The sequence below is a fragment of the Dendrobates tinctorius genome, unplaced genomic scaffold, assembly GCF_039654945.1.
Source record: "Dendrobates tinctorius isolate UK_male_01 unplaced genomic scaffold, ASM3965494v1 ptg000191l, whole genome shotgun sequence".
NCBI classification, from domain to species: Eukaryota; Metazoa; Chordata; class Amphibia; order Anura; family Dendrobatidae; genus Dendrobates; species Dendrobates tinctorius.
In genome coordinates this window covers 16,143,309-16,160,224 of record NW_027361858.1, presented here as the reverse complement: position 1 = coordinate 16,160,224, position 16,916 = coordinate 16,143,309, and the positions used below count along the sequence as shown (strand labels likewise).

Below are 16,916 nucleotides of genomic sequence, written 5' to 3'. Positions count from 1 at the left end.
GATCATTTGGTCAGAGCTTTTCATCATAGGTTTCCTGGGAAACCTGGGGGTCTGGTGACCCCCTCTTGAAGAGGAGGTACTCTCACGATTCCTCTGCTCAGAGTGTCTAGGACTCGATGATGGACAGCTCTGTCCTCCTATCCTGTGTTGGGGTGTGCTAAGCTGTTAATGCTTTGATTGACAGCTCAGTTGACCTATCTGAGACTGGAAGGGACAGAGATTTCCACAGTTGCTCCCTGTGCTTGGTGATTGCCCTGCTGCCCTGCTATTTAGGTGAGCTGTCTGGCCCAGGTTACTGCCAGTCAAAAGCTTGTTCTAAGCTTGTGCTCCCTGTTCCCTGTGTTGTAAGTTCTAATCTGCTGCTGCTGACCTTTGGACCGTGTTCTGACTACCGGTTTGTATTTACCACTTTGCATCTGATATTCTGCTGCTGACCTTAGGACCATGATCTGATTAACCGCTTGTTATCCGCTATTCCCTTTGCTTATCTGCTATTTCTCTGGTACTCTGACCCTGGCATGTGACCTGACTTACGACTTCGCATTTTCCCTTGGTTTACTACGTGCTCTTTTGGTATTGGCCCCGGAACCTCTGACTTTGCTGACTCACGAGTCACGACCTGTCTGTGGGTTGTGACAAGCGTCACACCTGGCATGAGCAGTCCCTCTATGCTTTGGAGGTGTTGTGCTGCGCTGCTGCTAACATCTTGTCTGAGTGTGATTTTAGTGCCACCGGGAGGGTCATAACAGGCAAACGCTTTTGCCTGTCAAAAGTGGATGCAGACAGGTTTATTCTCATAAAAATGAACAAAGCCTCTATTAGCCCACATTTTTCCACACCACCATATGACAGCAGCACATGTAGTGTTTGTAATATTCAGGGGTCTATGGATGCCCTAATTATATTTTCTGGCTTTGCACTTTCTGAAAAGCCTTTATTGCTATATAAGTACATCAACTGTACTCTGTACTCTGTTCTTGTCTGTCATTTATGGCATGTCTCCTGGCTGCAACATCATCATCCATATTTTCTGACTACCCCTTCACTCTGTACTTGTCTGTCATTTAGGGTATGTCTCCTGGCTGCAACATCATCATCCATATTTGCTGACCCCCTTCACTCTACTTGTCTGTCATTTAGGTCTCCATTCTGCCCCTCCCTCCTGATCACACCTAACATATTTCAAGTGCACTTAGCTTGTTATAAATGCAGAGTCGCAGGTCTGTCTGACTGTGATCTGGCTCTATAAGTATGGCTCTTTAAGTATACAGCAGAAAAATTCCCAGAAATAAACCAGAATGGAACAGAAGGTATGACTAACCACTTTTATTAAATGTACTAAATTTCTTTCTCTTCCTCCACACTTACTCTCACCATGCTAATATATGCCCTAACAATTTTGGCTCCATTACCCCTCACTCTCCTTCGCTATCCTTAAACCCCAACATCATCACATCGAATAATAATCTCTCCATCCCACTTGCATCCCCACCTGACCTCCTCCACAGTCCTCCTCCTCAACATCACATCTTTTCTACTAAAACATAAAACAAGCAGCCCACTCTCCTTCTCCCACCTGCTCTCTCTGCTTCTCCTCACTGCTGGCGACATATCTCCCAATCCAGGACTCCCACAGCTCATACCTTCCATTATTTCCCCCTCCTATTGCTCCCAACCCAGTATAAACTCCCAAAATCTTGCCCACTTCAAATCCATGCCCTTGACACCCACAACCTTGCTCCCTCTCTCTGGATCACTCTGGAATGCCCACTCCATCTGCAATAAACGCCATCTGATTCACTACCTCTTTACCTCTCGTGATTTTTCCTTCCTGGGCCTCACCAAAACATGGCTGATACCCTCCGACACAGCCTCCCCTGCTACGCTGTTACAGCAGCCTCCACGTCCCCCACACTCCTCACCCTGGCATAAACATGGTGGAGGAGTGGGCCTTCTCCTTTCTTCCAATTGTACCTTTAACCAAATCCCACCTCTTCCCTCCCTTATCCTCCCCTCTTTTGATGTCCACTCTGTCCACATCTACTCTCGCTGCAACCTCCAAGTGGCTGTCGTAAACCGACCTCCAGGTCTGACCACTCCCTTTATTGACCAGCTTTCCACCTGGCTTCTTCACTTTCTCTCTGCTGATATTCCCACCATCATCATGGGTGACTTCAACATCCCCATGGACACCCACCAGTCGGCAGCCTCCAAACTCCTGTCACTCACTTCATCTTTTGGACTTACTCAGTGGTCCTCCTCATCAACCCACACAAACGGACATACATTAGACCTGGTCTTCACGTTTCTCTGCTCCCTATCTAACTTCTCAACCTCCCCTCTCACTCTATCTTTATCTTACCACCATCTACTCACATTCTCATCACTGTCCTTCTCACCTGTCACCTATGTTCACCAACTTGCGTACCCTTGCAGGAAACTCGCATATCTAGACACTCGCACACTCTCTGATTCTATTCTACCACTGTCCTCCATATCTTCACTCCATGACACCGACAGTGCCTCTGCTTTCTACAATGCCACTCTTGCATCAGCCATCGACTCGGTCGCCCCTGTCATGCATAGCAGACAGCGACAAATCAATAGACAACCCTGGCACAATAACATCAATAAAAAGCTTTGGCAAGTATCCAGAATTGCAGAGTGGCGTTGGAAGAAAACGCATCTGCAAGATGTCTTCACTACATTCAAACAAGCAACAGTCTCATTCAAATTGGCTCTCACCTCTGCTAAACAGGCCTACTTAACATCCCTCTTATCTTCCTTATTCCACAACCTCAAACAGTTGTTCAACACTTTTATCTCCCTCCTATGCCCACCACTGCCCCCTCCGTTTTCCCTAATCTCTGATGAGGACTTTGCCACACACTTCAAAATTAAGATAGGCCAAGCAAGGCAAGTCTTTGTTGTCTGACCACCACAACTCCTTTGTATACCAGACCAATGCCCTAACCCCATAACTTCCCGCTCCAAAATCACTGAAGAGCTTGCTCATCTTCTCTCCAAATCACACCTCATCACTTGTGCACTTGACCCAATCCCATCTCCTCCCCAACCTACACTTATCACATCCCTAACCCATCTCTTCGACCTATCACTAACTTTTGGTACCTTCCCCTCTGCTTTCAAACATGCCACAATCACACCTATTCTCAAAAAGTAATCCCTTGACTAGAGCACTATGTTCAGCTAACGCCCCATATCTTTGCTCCCATTTGCTTCCAAACTTCTGGAGCAGCACATCCATGCTGAACTTTCTTCTCACTTTGCATCTAACTCGCTCTTCGACAGCCTACAACCTGGGTTCCGCCCTCACTATTCGACTGAGACAGCCCTGACTAAACTTACTAATGACTTACAGCCAAAGCTAACAAACAATTCTCTATACTCCTCCTTCTTGAGCTGTCCCATGCCTTTGACACAATTGACCACTGCCTCTTACTACAGATCCTCTCTTCCTTTGGTGTCAAAGACCTTGCCCTATTCTGGATCTCCTCATACCTTACCAACTGCACAATTAGCATTTCCTACTCCCACACAACCTCCTCTTCTCGCCCTCTCTCTGTTGGTGACCATCAAGGCTCTGTCCTAGGACCCTTTCTCTTCTCAAGCTATACCCTTGGCCTGGGATAACTCATAAAGTTCTATGGCTTCCAGTACCATTTATATGCTGATGACACTCAGATGTACCTCTCTGGCCCAGATGTCACGTCTCTGCTGTCCAGAATCCCAGAGTGTCTATCAGCCATATCCTCCTTATTCTCCTCTCGCTCCCTGAAGCTCAATGTGTACAAATCTGAACTAATTATCTTTCCTCCATCTTGAATATCTTCCCTGTCTGATCTATCTATCACAATAAATGACATCACACTTTCCCCTGTCCCGGAAATCCACTGCCTCAGAGTAACCCTTCTCTCTGCCTTGTTCTTTAAACCGCACATCCAAGCTCTCTCCACCTACTGTCACCTCCAGCTCAAAAATATTTCCAGGATCCATCCTTTCCTCAACCCTCACTCTACTAAAATGCTTGTGCATACCTTAATCATCTTCTGCCTCGACTACTGCAACATCCTCCTCTGTGGCCTACCTTCTAACACTTTTGTACCCCTCTACTCCATCTTTAACTGTGCTGCCCGACTAATTAACCTCTCCTCGCTACATTCCTGCTCCTCCTCTTTCAAAATCCCTTCACTGGCTCCCAATTTCTCAGCGTATCCAGTTTAAACTACTAATACTGACCTACAAAGCCATCCATAACCTTTTTCCTAAGTATATTTCCAAACTAATATCCCAATATCTTCCCTCCTTCTCTCCTTTATACTTATTTGCTAGTCACCCAATCGTGTTGTGAATTCTCTTTCTGGTCTCCCTCTTGTTATTACTGAAGGTAGTGGAGCTGGTCAGATTGACAGAGAGGTTGCGAGTTCTCTTTCTGGGCTCCCTCTGGTGGTTGCTGGGGGTGGTGGGGCTGATCTGGTTGGCAGGGGTTGGCCACCTGATAATGAGGATGACGGCTGGAGATCTGGGGTTTCAGATTGGGATTTGGGACAGCTGACTCCCTCTATCCCTGCTGGTGATTTTCTTCCTTTGCCTTCTGAGGTCTGATGTCTCCTGCGCTGTCCCTGCATGGTTCAGCTAAGTGGTTCATTTGCTATTCTGTTTGCATTTGATCTGATTTTGTCTATATCTGCTTTGTGCGGTTCAGCCAGCTCCGGTTGGGGCTGGGCTGAATCACCGCCCATATGTTACTGCTTGTGCCAATTTGTTTTGTCCCTTGTTATATTGGTATCTTTTTGCTTTGCTTTCAGAATATACCAGAGTGCTGATATAGTGCGGGCGAAGTCGTGCGACTTCAGTGTTTTTTGTGCATCAGACGTGTTGGACTTTTTGCAGGGTTTTTTGAGTGATTGCGGACAGTGTCATTCCTTTCCTGCCCTGTCTAGTCAGTGTGGGCCCCATCATTTGCTCAGTCTATTTTCCTGCCTGCATTTGTGTTTTCATCTTGTCTCACCGACAATATATGTTTGGGGGTTATCTATTCCTTTGGGGCTTGCTCCGGGGCAGTTTAGATTTCCCCTTTCTTGTTTTAGGCTTAGTTAGCTCTCCGGCTGTGCCGAGGCATCTAGGATCATCGTTGGTACGCTCCACGGCTACTGCTAGTTGTGTGGATAGGATCAGGGGTCTGCAATCCGCTTAGTTACCAACCTCTCTGGTGTTCTGTGGCTTAGCCTGGGCCTGCCATCCTTCTCGGTGACCCATTCATAACAGAATCACCAGCCTTACTGTAGACTCTAGGGTACTCTAAAGAAGGAAAGAATTTTAAAAAAAAGTGTCAGAATTTTTTTTATATATATATTTTTTCCTCTTTTTTTTTCTCTGGGGCTGTAGGAGGATATTTTTTGTTTAAATGGAGACAAAGCAATTGTCTGATCGTGTTGAGCAGCTCGCTGCTGAAGTGCGGGGAATTTCTGCTTATCTCGCGCAATCATCTGCTGTTGAACCAAAAATCCCTACTCCTGATGTTTTCTGGGGATTGGTCTAAATTTTTCAATTTTAAGAATAATTGTAAACTATTTTTTCCTTTGAAACCTAACTCATCGGGGAGCTCTGTGCAGCAGGTTAAAATTATCATCTCGCTGTTGTGCGGCGATCCCCAGGATTGGGCCTTTTCTTTGACACCCGGAGATCCTATTCTGGCTAATGTGGACGCGTTTTTTCAAGCCTTGGGGTTGTTGTATGATGAACCTCATGCTATTGATCAAGCTGAGAAAACCTTATTGGCATTGAACCAGGGTCAGGATTCTGCAGAGTTATATTGTCAAAAATTCCAAAAGTGGGCGGTCCTTACTAAATAGAATGACGATGCCCTAGCAGCTCTCTTTTGGAAGGGTTTGGCAGAAACCGTAAAAGATGTTATGGTGGGATTTCCTGTTCCCTCTGGTCTTGATGACTCTATGTCATTGGCCATTCAAATTGATCGGCGTTTACGTGAACGTAAAACAACATGAGATGGTTGCCGCCTTTCGAACGAACTTCTGAAACCATGCAATGCGGTAGGGTTTTGTCTAGGGCGCAATGTCAGGAGTTTAGAAGGCGTAATAAGTGGTGTTTTTTCTGTGGGGACGCATCTCATACTATTTCTGTCTGCCCTAAACGAGAAAAGCGTTTTGCTCACACATTTGCGGTGGGCAGTGTACAGCCTAAGTTCCTTTTGGCAATTACCCTGATCTGCTCCTTGTCTACATTTTCCGCTAAGGCTTTTGTTGATTCAAGAGCAGCTTTGAATCTGATGGATTTGGACTTTGCTAAACGCTGTGGTTTTCCCATGATACCCCTGCGGACTCCTATCCCTTTGAGGGGTATTGATGTTTGGGACCCTGGTGATAACGTGGGTCGCCCTGGACCACCAAGAAAATTGTAAATTCTTGGTGTTGCACAATTTGCATGATACTAATGTTCTGGGTTTTCATTGGTTGCAAACTCATAATCCTGTTTTGGATAGGAAATCTGTGTCTGTGGTGAGTTGGGGTTGTCAATGTGTACTTAGTGACACTCCTCTTTTCTCCACCTCTCCCCAGTCTCATGATATTCCTGACTTTGGCTGATTTTTCTGATGTATTTAGTGAGAGTAAGTCTGCGTCTTTGCCTCCTCATAGGAGTTATGACTGTGCAATTGAGTTAATGCCCAGGTGTAAATTTCCCAAGGGTCGGCTTTTCAACTTATCTGTACCTGAACATGATGCTATGCGATGTTATATCAAGGAGTCGTTGGAGAAGGGTCATATTAGACCATCCTCTTCACCTTTAGGTGCTGGGTTTTTTTTGCGGCCAAGAAAGATGGCTCATTAAGGCCATGTATTGACTATCGTTCCCTTAACAAAATCACTGTTAAATATCAGTACTAGTGTTGAGCATTCCGATACCGCAAATATCGGGTATCGGCCGATATTCGCGGTATCGGAATTCCAATACTGAGTTACGATACTTTTTGCATATCGAATACCGGAATCGGAAGTTCCCATAATGCTATGAGCCAGTTTGATTTGATTCAGCCAATGAGGAATCCTCAGAAGTGTGGGCACATCCTGTTAGGCATGTAGGCATGTTAACTAAAGGCATGGCTGTGATTGGCTGCTGAAATGATGTCATGATGCGCTATTAAAGCCGCCGCCATTTTGGGTTCACTCTGCTGTGAATTCAGTTAGGGACACACTACTGTTCAAGACTCTGAGGGACAGTTAGAGATAGCAATTTTCTATATAATATTGTGCTTTACCCAGGCTACATTATCAACCACTGTAGCTTTCTTTTGCCTTGCAGCGCTATTCACAGCTGTCTGCAAGGTCTGTGTGAGCACAGCTCACGCTGTGTAGTGTGTCCTGCAGCCACCTCTGGTTGTAGGCCTCTCAGCGTGCGTCACTGCCTCATACATATTTATTTTTGTTTTATTGCTGCTCATTTTTCATTAATTCTCCTATTAGTGTGCATCCATCCTTATCCATCTACATTGGTTGCAAACACTATATAGGAGTAGACAGCGGAGCCTTTCTGCAGCCTTTCAGTGCTAGTGCACAGTTCTCTGCACTGTTCACGGCTGTCTGTGAGGTCTCTGTGTGTGAGTGCAGCTCACGCTGTAGTGTGTTCTGCACCCATCTCTGGTTGTAGTCCGCTCAGCGTGCGTCACTGCCTCACACATTGTTCTTTTTTGCTGTAGTGCTGCTTATTTTTCCAGAATTTCTCCTATTAGTGTGCTTCCATCTGTATGCAGCTAGATTGGTTGCAAACACTATATAGGACTAGATAGAGGAGCCTTTTTTCTGGCTTGTGCCTTCCAGCCCCAGCCAGATTAGTATTAGCCTATTTTTTGGAGCCTCATCTATTGCATTGTAGGTTACCTTCCTGAATTGTAATAGCTCCAAAAAGTTAGTGATACTATCGTTTTCACATCTTTGGTCACATCCTTTTTGTTTTTTTTTTAAAAAAAAACACGTAAATAAAGTTCACCAAACACTCCACTTGACAGTTGTGTAGGCCACATTAGCTCATATTAAAGTGTAGTCCACACACTTTATAAAATTAGTGTTCCTTATACCTGTTAGCAACTGTTCAAGAATAAGCACACTAAGCCCCCCTTTGTACTTTTCTGCCTATCTTTATCAGTCTACCAAGATGAAGAAGGCAGGGAGTAAGGCACGTGGTCGTGGGCGTGGAGTTTCAGCAGGGAGAGGACGTGGGGATTCTGTGCCTGCTGCGGGCACCAGTGACTCAGCATCCCCCAGTTTTACCAGGGAACAGTCCTTTATGCGCAGCTTTGTAGGACCTCGCCGAACCCCACTGCTGCGGGATGAACAAATTGAAGCCGTTGTCGGATGGATGGCAGCTAACACATTGACTTCAATTATTTCCACATCCTCTCAGGGCCAGAGCACTGAAGAGCAACCATCGGTCTCTTCACCACCTGCCAAATTGCCCAGGCAGTCAGAGAGCCCTGGACAGGAGCCATCTCTACTTCTGTTCTCTGAATCTCTTGGCTTGGAAACAGGGGGTCAGCCAAGCAGCATTCTAGAATGTGAAGAAGAGGGAGTATGCAGAGATGCGCAACTGCTTTGTCCCTCTGAATCTGAAAAGGTGGGTGGGCCAATGCCTATGGTCAGCACACCTAAGTACGCATCAGATGATGAGACTCAGGTGCCACTTTCTGGTGCTTACTGTGCTGGCGAGACTACCCAGGAGAAGCAGGTGTTTGAAGAGGGGAGTGTAGATGATGAAGTTCTTGACCCATCATGGCGTGAGGAACAGGAAGGTGGTGGGAGCAGCTCTGAGGAAGAGATTCCCCGAACGGCCAAAATAGGAGGGAGAGGGAGGGGACAGACTTGGTTGCCTGTAGCCTCCACTTCGGCACCCATTAGGAGCATTCCTCTTCCAAAAGCCGAAACGGGCGCTCCCAGGACTTGCAGTGCGTGGTCCTTTTTTGACACAGTTGCAGATGACATTTGCTTTGTCAAATGCAAGCTGTGTAATCAGAAAGTGAAAAGAGGGAAAAGTGTCAGCAACCTCAATACCACAAATATGTGGAAACATGTGCGGACCAAGCACGCGGTGGAGTTACAAAGACACACTGAAGACATAGGCCAACCTACAGCACCACCTACCACTTCTTCAGCTCATGTTGTAGCCTCTTCCTTCAGCTCACACACAGCTGGTTCGGCTTCCTCACAGGATGGCCATGGAAAAACCTCTGGCACTGTTGTCCAGAGACCCAGTGACATTCCACCCACAGCACCACGTTCCCTGTCATCCTCACACTCCCAGGCCACTCTACAGCCATCGGTAGCACAGGCATGGGAGAAAAGGCAGCCATACTCGGCAAACCATCCCCGAGCACAGGCTCTGAATGCTGGCATTGCAAAACTACTGTCCCTTGAAATGCTCTCGTTCAGGCTGGTGGAGACTGACACCTTCCGTAACTTCATGGCATTGGCAGTCCCACAATACAACGTGCCCAGCCGCTTTTATTTCAGCAGGCAAGCCGTCCCTGCCCTGCAAAAGGATGTGGAGGGAAAAATTAAACATGCGCTACTAAACGCCGTCAGTAGCAAGGTCCACCTGACCACTGATGCGTGGACCAGTAACCATGGACAGGGACGATATCTTTCCCTCATTGCCCATTGGGTAAATGTTGTGGAGCCGGGTACAGATCTTGAGAGTGGCGCTGTACGTGTTCTGCCAACTCCAAGGATTGCAGGAATCCAGTCTGTACACATTGACTCCTCCTCATACTCCAGTTCCTCTGAATCAGCGCTGCAGGAGCCGTCACAGTCTACCTTCACATGGACCCGTGAACGCTTACCTGTTACGACCGATATGAGCACAGCCGTGGCCAAATGTCAACAGGCCGTATTGAAATTAATTTCTTTGGGAAATCAAAGCCACACAGCGCAGGAGCTCTGGAATGCCATCATGCAGGAGAACGACGTGTGGTTTGTGCCAGCGAATTTCCAGCCAGGCATGGTAGTGTGTGACAATGGCCGAAATCTGGTGTCAGCTCTGGGCCTAGGCAACCTCACGAACATCCCAAGTTTGGCACATGTGCTCAACTTGGTCATGCAGAGTTTTTTGAGGGACTATCCGAATCTTGATGCACTGCTGCACAAGGTCCGCATAGAGTGCGCTCACTTGCGGCGTTCCAGCATGGCAAGATCTCGCATTGCAGCTATGCAGCGCCAATTCCGCCTTCCGCAACATCGCATCATATTTGACCTACCCACCAGGTGGAATTTAACGTTACATATGTTGGAGAGGTTGTGTGAGCAGCAGGCAGCAGTAATGGAGTACCAGCTGCATCAGGCGCAAACAAGTCGCACTGCGCGCCGTTCACATTTCACCACCACTGAGTGGGCCTCTATGAAGAACATCTGCCACATCTTGTGTGCCTTCGATGATTCCACGTGGATGGCGAGTGCAGATGATGCACTAGTCAGCATGACTATCCCCCTTATCTGCCTGCTTGACAAAACACTGCAAGCACTAAGGGATGAGGTTGCGGAAGAGGTGGAGGATGAGGAGTCACAAATGCCATCTGCTTCTTGACAGTCTGCGCAACGTGGTTCCTCACAAAGGCCTAGGCAGAGGACACTTTGTGAGGAGGATGAGGAGGAGTCAATGGAGGAGGAAGACATCTGTCCAGAGGAGGGAGGTACACAATGCTCTAGTAGTCAGTATGTAGAGCGAGGGTGGGGTGATGCAGAGCAGGCAGAGATGACGCTTCAAGCAGTGGACAGCGTTTCTTGGCCAGTTGGCAGTCTGCAGCACATGGTTGATTTCATGCTGCAGTGCCTGAGAAACGACCGCCGCATCGCCCACATTCTCAACACGGCTGATTATTGTGTGTACACCCTCCTAGATCCTCGCTACCGGGACAACTTACAAAGCCTCATAACACTGTTGAACCGGGAGCGTAAAATGCGGGAGTACCAAAACACACTGGTGCATTCCATCATGTTCTCCATTCCACCCGAGAGCAGTGCTGCTAGTGCTTCACAAAGCAGCTCAGTGCGTTGAGGCAGTGGAGGAAGCTCTGCACAAAGAGGGAGCAGAGGCAGCGCCTCAGCACAAGGCAAGACCAGTATGGCCCAAATGTGACAAAGTTTTGTGTCCCTGCCACAAATGTCTACAGCATCACAGATGGCTCCAGTCAGCAGGAGGCAACGTTTCCGTCAGATGGTGACAGACTACATGTCTTGCCCTCTCAGTGTTCTCCCACACGGCCCTTCTCCCCTAAAGTTTTGGGTCTCTAAGCTGGATACATGGCCAGAGCTTGGCTAATGCATTGGAGGTGCTGGCTTGCCCTGCTGCTAGTGTATTATCGGAATGCGTCTTTAGTGCCGCAGGTGGTGTGCTAACAGACCGTCGCATGAGACTATCCTCCGATAACGTTGACCGGCTTACTTTTCTGAAAATGAACAAGGCCTGGATCTCTCAGGAATTTGCCAGTCGTCTTCCAGATTAAATAATTGGTTGGCAACAGTATCCAGGTCTCCTCTTGTGTTCATGTTTCTACCACCTGAACTGTAATCCCTGGACTCCAACACCGCCAGTTGCTGCTCATAAGTGCCGTCTGCACAGTCAACACATGCTCCAGTGTTATTGGGGTTCAGTAACGTCAGCTGATCCCCTGCTGTGTGTCCAGCAATTCCTTCAGCTCTGTCCACATTCACACTACTACAGATATTAAACTTGCTCCAATTAGGGCTCTGGCTAAACTCTGTTTTTACTATAATCCTTGGTCTCCAACACCGCCAGTTGCTGCTCAGAAGTGTCTTTGGCACGGGTGCTCCCTCCTGCCCAGCCTGGTTCCAGCACACCAGCTGTTTCTGGGTAGTGTCAACGACACTTTGCCTCCAATATTGTCGTGTTGCGGTCGGGTTAGCCGAGTCTGTGGTGCCTGCAGTTTAGGTGCTTCCTATGTGGGCTGCGGGATCTGGCAATGAAGGCTGGTTCCGTAGTGCCAATAAAACAAGCTCCCCCTGAAGGACTGTGGGTTTCGGTAACTGCGGCCGGCTCACGGCCTTGCAACTTTTTTTTCATATGTACCTTCTGCTGCCTATCTGAGTTCCAGTACCATTAGCTGGTTCTTTGGAAGTCAATCTTGAATATGTCCCCCTGGGTTCCAGTAACGTCAGCTGGTTCCAGGCAGAGCCTTTGGCTTAGGTGCCTCCTTCTCGGTATCCGAGTTCCACCAAATGTCTGCTGATCCTTGGTAGTGCTTTCTGCCACAGGTACCTCCTGCTTAGTAACCGGGTTCCAGTACCATCAGCTGGTCCTCGGTAGTTCCATTGGCTCTTGTACCTTTGGCTACCCATCCAGGTTCCAGTACCGTCAGCTGGTTCTCAGCAGTTCCTCAGCCTTCTTGTACCTTCTGCTACATTTCCAAGTTCAAGCTTTTTGAAATGGTTTTTGGTAATCACTCTGGATCTCCCTGACAATGACTCTAAAGATGACGACCCTGAAGACCACCCCGAAGATGACGACCCCGAAAACGATGACTCTGAAGACAATGACCCTGAAGGCCACCCCAAAGAAGACGACGACCCCAAAAACGACGACCCTGGAGACGACGACCCTGAAGACCACCCCGACGAAGACCAAGAAGATGACCCTGAAGAGGATGTTGAAGGAGAAAGTGTGGGAGAAGTAAAAAAGAAGTTGAAGAGCATGGAAGTAGTGAAACAAATAGCTGACAAAATATAAAAAAGCTTAACATAGTCAATATCTTTGTAACTCCGAACGTCTTAAAAAAAAATTAATTTCTGCTATTCCATTTGATTGTGCTAAACCTCTATGCCTTTAATGTCTCCTCCACCTCTCCCAGTACATTCTACATTATTCTTAGTTGTTTTCCTTCGTGTAGAATTAACCTACAAGGAAAGTAAGGGTTTATTTTCATTCCGATATTTGTGTCCCATTGACTTGCATTGGTTTCCGGTATCGGAATCGGCGATATCCGATATTTTTGGGGTATCGGTCCGATCCAATCCGATCCGATAATTCCCGATATCGGAAGGTATCGCTCAACACTAGTGATAAGTGAATACATTTGGCACTTTTCGTTAATCACACAAATAGTATGCTATTCGGGCTATTCGCTACTCAGCGAGTAATTTGTTATTTGCCTCAATTTATTTGAGTGACCCGCCCAGCATGTTTGGTGCTTTATTTTCAGCCAGTGGACATGCTGGGCTTGCTTGCCAATCACAGCGCCATCTTTGGTGTGGCGTTACTTTGATTGTCAGGCCTTACAGTGTCTTAGGGGATATTAAATCCCTGCCGGCGCCATCTTGCACACATTGCATAGTGAGAGCATACTGTGAGTGTAGGGAGAATGAAATCAGCATATAGGGAGAGTTTATGATTCCAAAATGCTCTTTTAAGAGCTCATGAGGGTGAAGATTAGTTCTCTTTTAGCTGGAGATAGCGTAGGGAGAGATTTCATATGAGGGAGAGTGAAAGGCAGGCACCTTGGTGTTATTATCATCATTGCAAGTACATGTTGGAGATCTCTGCTAGTTTGCATTGTATTGTATAGTTTACGCCACAGTCAGACTTGCAAGAAACTCGCATGAGTCTCGCACGTCAAAACCCAGCACTGCCTCTGGTACTCGGATCAGAGTGTTCAGCTGCATATATTTCTATGCAGCTGAACGCTCCGGTCCCAAGTGCCAGCGGCAGTGTCAGGTATTGACGTGCGAGACTCGTGCGAGTTTCTCGCAAGTCTGACCCCAGCCTTAGGATCAGACTGTTTAATTAGGGAGAGATAGACAGGGTTTCATCCACTACCATAATATACAAAACAGCTGTTTTTTGAGCCAAATAATATTAGTTAGTACCAGCATATACTAAACAATAGCACGTAGCACTCGTCCATATTCAACGCAAGTGTGACCCCGGCCTTAATCTGTTGTCGGTGTGTGTCGTAAAAGTGATCTAAAAACATACTAATTTCCTATTGGTTAAATAAACAGCGTATCTTTATGTAGCAGTTGTGTGACTGGCGCCAAGCATGCAGAGATAAGCAATTGTCACTGTTTACCAGTAATTTCCCTGAATCTGCTGTTGGCATGTCTCATAAAGGCAATAGAAATTTGTTAAAAATTTCTAATGGTTAAATAAATAGCATATCTTTATTTTGCAGTTGTGCAACTGGTGCAACTGGTGCAAACCCTGCAGAGATATGCAAACGACACAATTTACAAGTGCTAATACTTTTCCTTAGGCTGGAGTCACACTAGCGAGGAATATGGGCAAGTGCTATGCGATAAAACATTGCATTGTACTCGGACCTCTGTTAATCTATGGGGCAGCTCCCTTCACAATTTATTTGCAATTGTACACATGTATCGGCCAAGTCTCACCAATGCAAGTCTGTGGGTGCGAGAAAAAAATCGCACACCACACGGACCATCCATGTGACTTGTGAGAAATACGCAAGCATTTTCCAGGTGACAGGAAATTGCTCATCCATTATCAGGAAGCTTTGGCATGCAAATGTCCCTGGCAACCTCTAAAAAAATCCAGGAACACGCCTCCATGGAGTTCAGCAGCATGACCAGACACATAAATGTCAAGGTGCTCATATTTCTGGTTCAGGAGAGGCCAGAACTATGAGACCAGCGTGACGTACATTATTCTGACCGTGCACGAAAGGGTGCCCATGGAAGCGAATCTGCACCCAAATGTTACCCAATTTTGAGGAAAGTCCTCGTGAGGTCCAGCAAGAAATTAGTAAGTACAATCATAAAAAAAGTAATATAAAAAGTTCCACATGAAGCAACAAATGAACATAACATCATGATATGTGATTTTGTTTGTAATATCTGGCCAATTTCAGACATTACACTATAGCCTACATTTTGCAAGACAAACAGTGTAATTGAAAGTTAAAACCTTTATTGTGTTACTTTGCAGTCACTGATGTCACTAAGCGGTGGTGCAGCTGCCGAGACCAGTACCGATGTTAGTGACAGCAGCAGGCCAGGAGTGGTGATGCATCCCCCAAAAAAGGAAATATCTACTATATTATGACAGACTTAATTTTCTGGCTCCTGTTATGTACTCTATCTCAGACCTTAAGTGCATGAATGACCCCACATTTTACATATTGCCTTACTGGCAAATCTTGTTATGTTTTTTTTTCTACTTTGTGCTTAAAAACAGAACTGACTCAAACCTTACCGAGAGGGAAACTGCTTCCGACTCAGAGGTGAACATTGACCCAGTTGGTGAAGGTGAAGAAGTGGCTGGCCCATCATCGGCACCATCATCGAGCATCCAACCACCGCCACCAGCAGCGCCTTCGGCACAACAGGAGGCCAATCCAGAGGACAAGGACCGGAGCCACAGTATCAGTCCAACATTGCCACTGGATACATCACCCCAGACTGCCGCAATATCATGTCGTGGCCAACGCAGGAGGGAGCTTTCCACCACAGGCAACAGGAGACCAGTGGACACTGGGGTGTTGGACTATCTTTCACGGACTGTGAATGATGATGGGGAGGAAGCTTATGCATGCAGTATGGCACGCTACCTACGACCAATTCTCAGTGAGATGAGGCTGTGGGCTAGAGGGGCATCCAAATTTTGATCGATGCTTGCACACCACCAAATAATCCCAACCCAGTATTTGTATTCCAAGAAAGGTGGCAAATGTCAAGCAATAACCAACTTTAAATGCCTGGAATACAAGATGAGCAGGCACTATCAGTTGCTGAGCCACCTCCCACATGTATGCCAACACCTCAGCCACAACGTGCCAAAACCCAACAACGCCCAACACATGTACAATATTCAAATACTGCTGCACCTGCCCAACATGGCCACTTGAGCAGACCCACTGTTGGAGGTTTATCCCAACATGGGTATGCTCAACATGGCCATATTGGGGGGTATGAACAAATGAGGCACACCACTACCCAGCATTACCAACATCAATACCCTACTTCATAGTACTATGCTCTCCAACAGGATCCTTCCTTGGTCCATAATCCTGGGTAATCATCAGCCATGTCGCAGGGTCAAACTCAGGCAGCCAATCCTCACATGCTGTCCACCTGCCATCACCACCCCCAAGCTACCATAACTTGTAAGGCATAGTGGCATTGTCACATATACAGTATTTTGTTTTTTCTTTGGAGTTTTATATAGGCACAGTTTTATTGGCCTAATATGTCTTATGCTACAAATATGGTGTATTTGCTATCCAAAAACGTGTTTTGATTAAAACAAGTTAATTCAATATGAGTGTTTTGTGGTGTTTTAACGATATGGATGATGTGTTTATTTTCAAGTTTTAATCATTATTAGGCCAACATAGCACACACTTCAAACATTAACATAACTTTATTTATGCCCACAAAAAAAATAAAAAACATCACGACATAGAGATTGTATTGTCTTGCCATGGAGTATATTCCTCTGGTGAAAGAAAATAATTAATAAACACATCCTGCACTTTAAGTCCAGAGGGCTGGCGATGTGGATGAAGTACATGTGTAGTAGGCATGCCATTATTTCCACCCGCCACTTCATCACCATCATTTGATGTACAGTCATGCATTCTGGTGAAGTTGTGAAGTATCACACAGGCTTTTATATTCACATTTCTTTCACTAAATTGAATGGCAGACTGCAGGACCCGCCATTTGGCACAGAGAATGCCAAAGGCACACTCCACCAGTCGTCGTGCGCGGGATAGACGGAAATTAAAGGCTCTGCGCCGGTGGTCTAGGGCCCTACGTGGATAGGGCCTCATGCAGTTGTGGGTTAATTGAAAGGCCTCATCAGCAACCATCACATAAGGCACCGCATCCATTGTAGACCCTGATAGCTGACTTGGG

At 46.6% G+C, this 16,916-nt stretch overlaps 1 long non-coding RNA gene across 1 annotated transcript; it reads left to right on the top strand.

Annotated features, from left to right (window-relative positions):
- Positions 1-308: 308 nt before the first annotated feature.
- Positions 309-16,315, top strand: LOC141055725 (uncharacterized). The gene is made up of 2 exons (XR_012221523.1): positions 309-394; positions 15,235-16,315. It is a non-coding gene; the product is annotated as an uncharacterized lncRNA (long non-coding RNA).
- Positions 16,316-16,916: the final 601 nt, after the last annotated feature.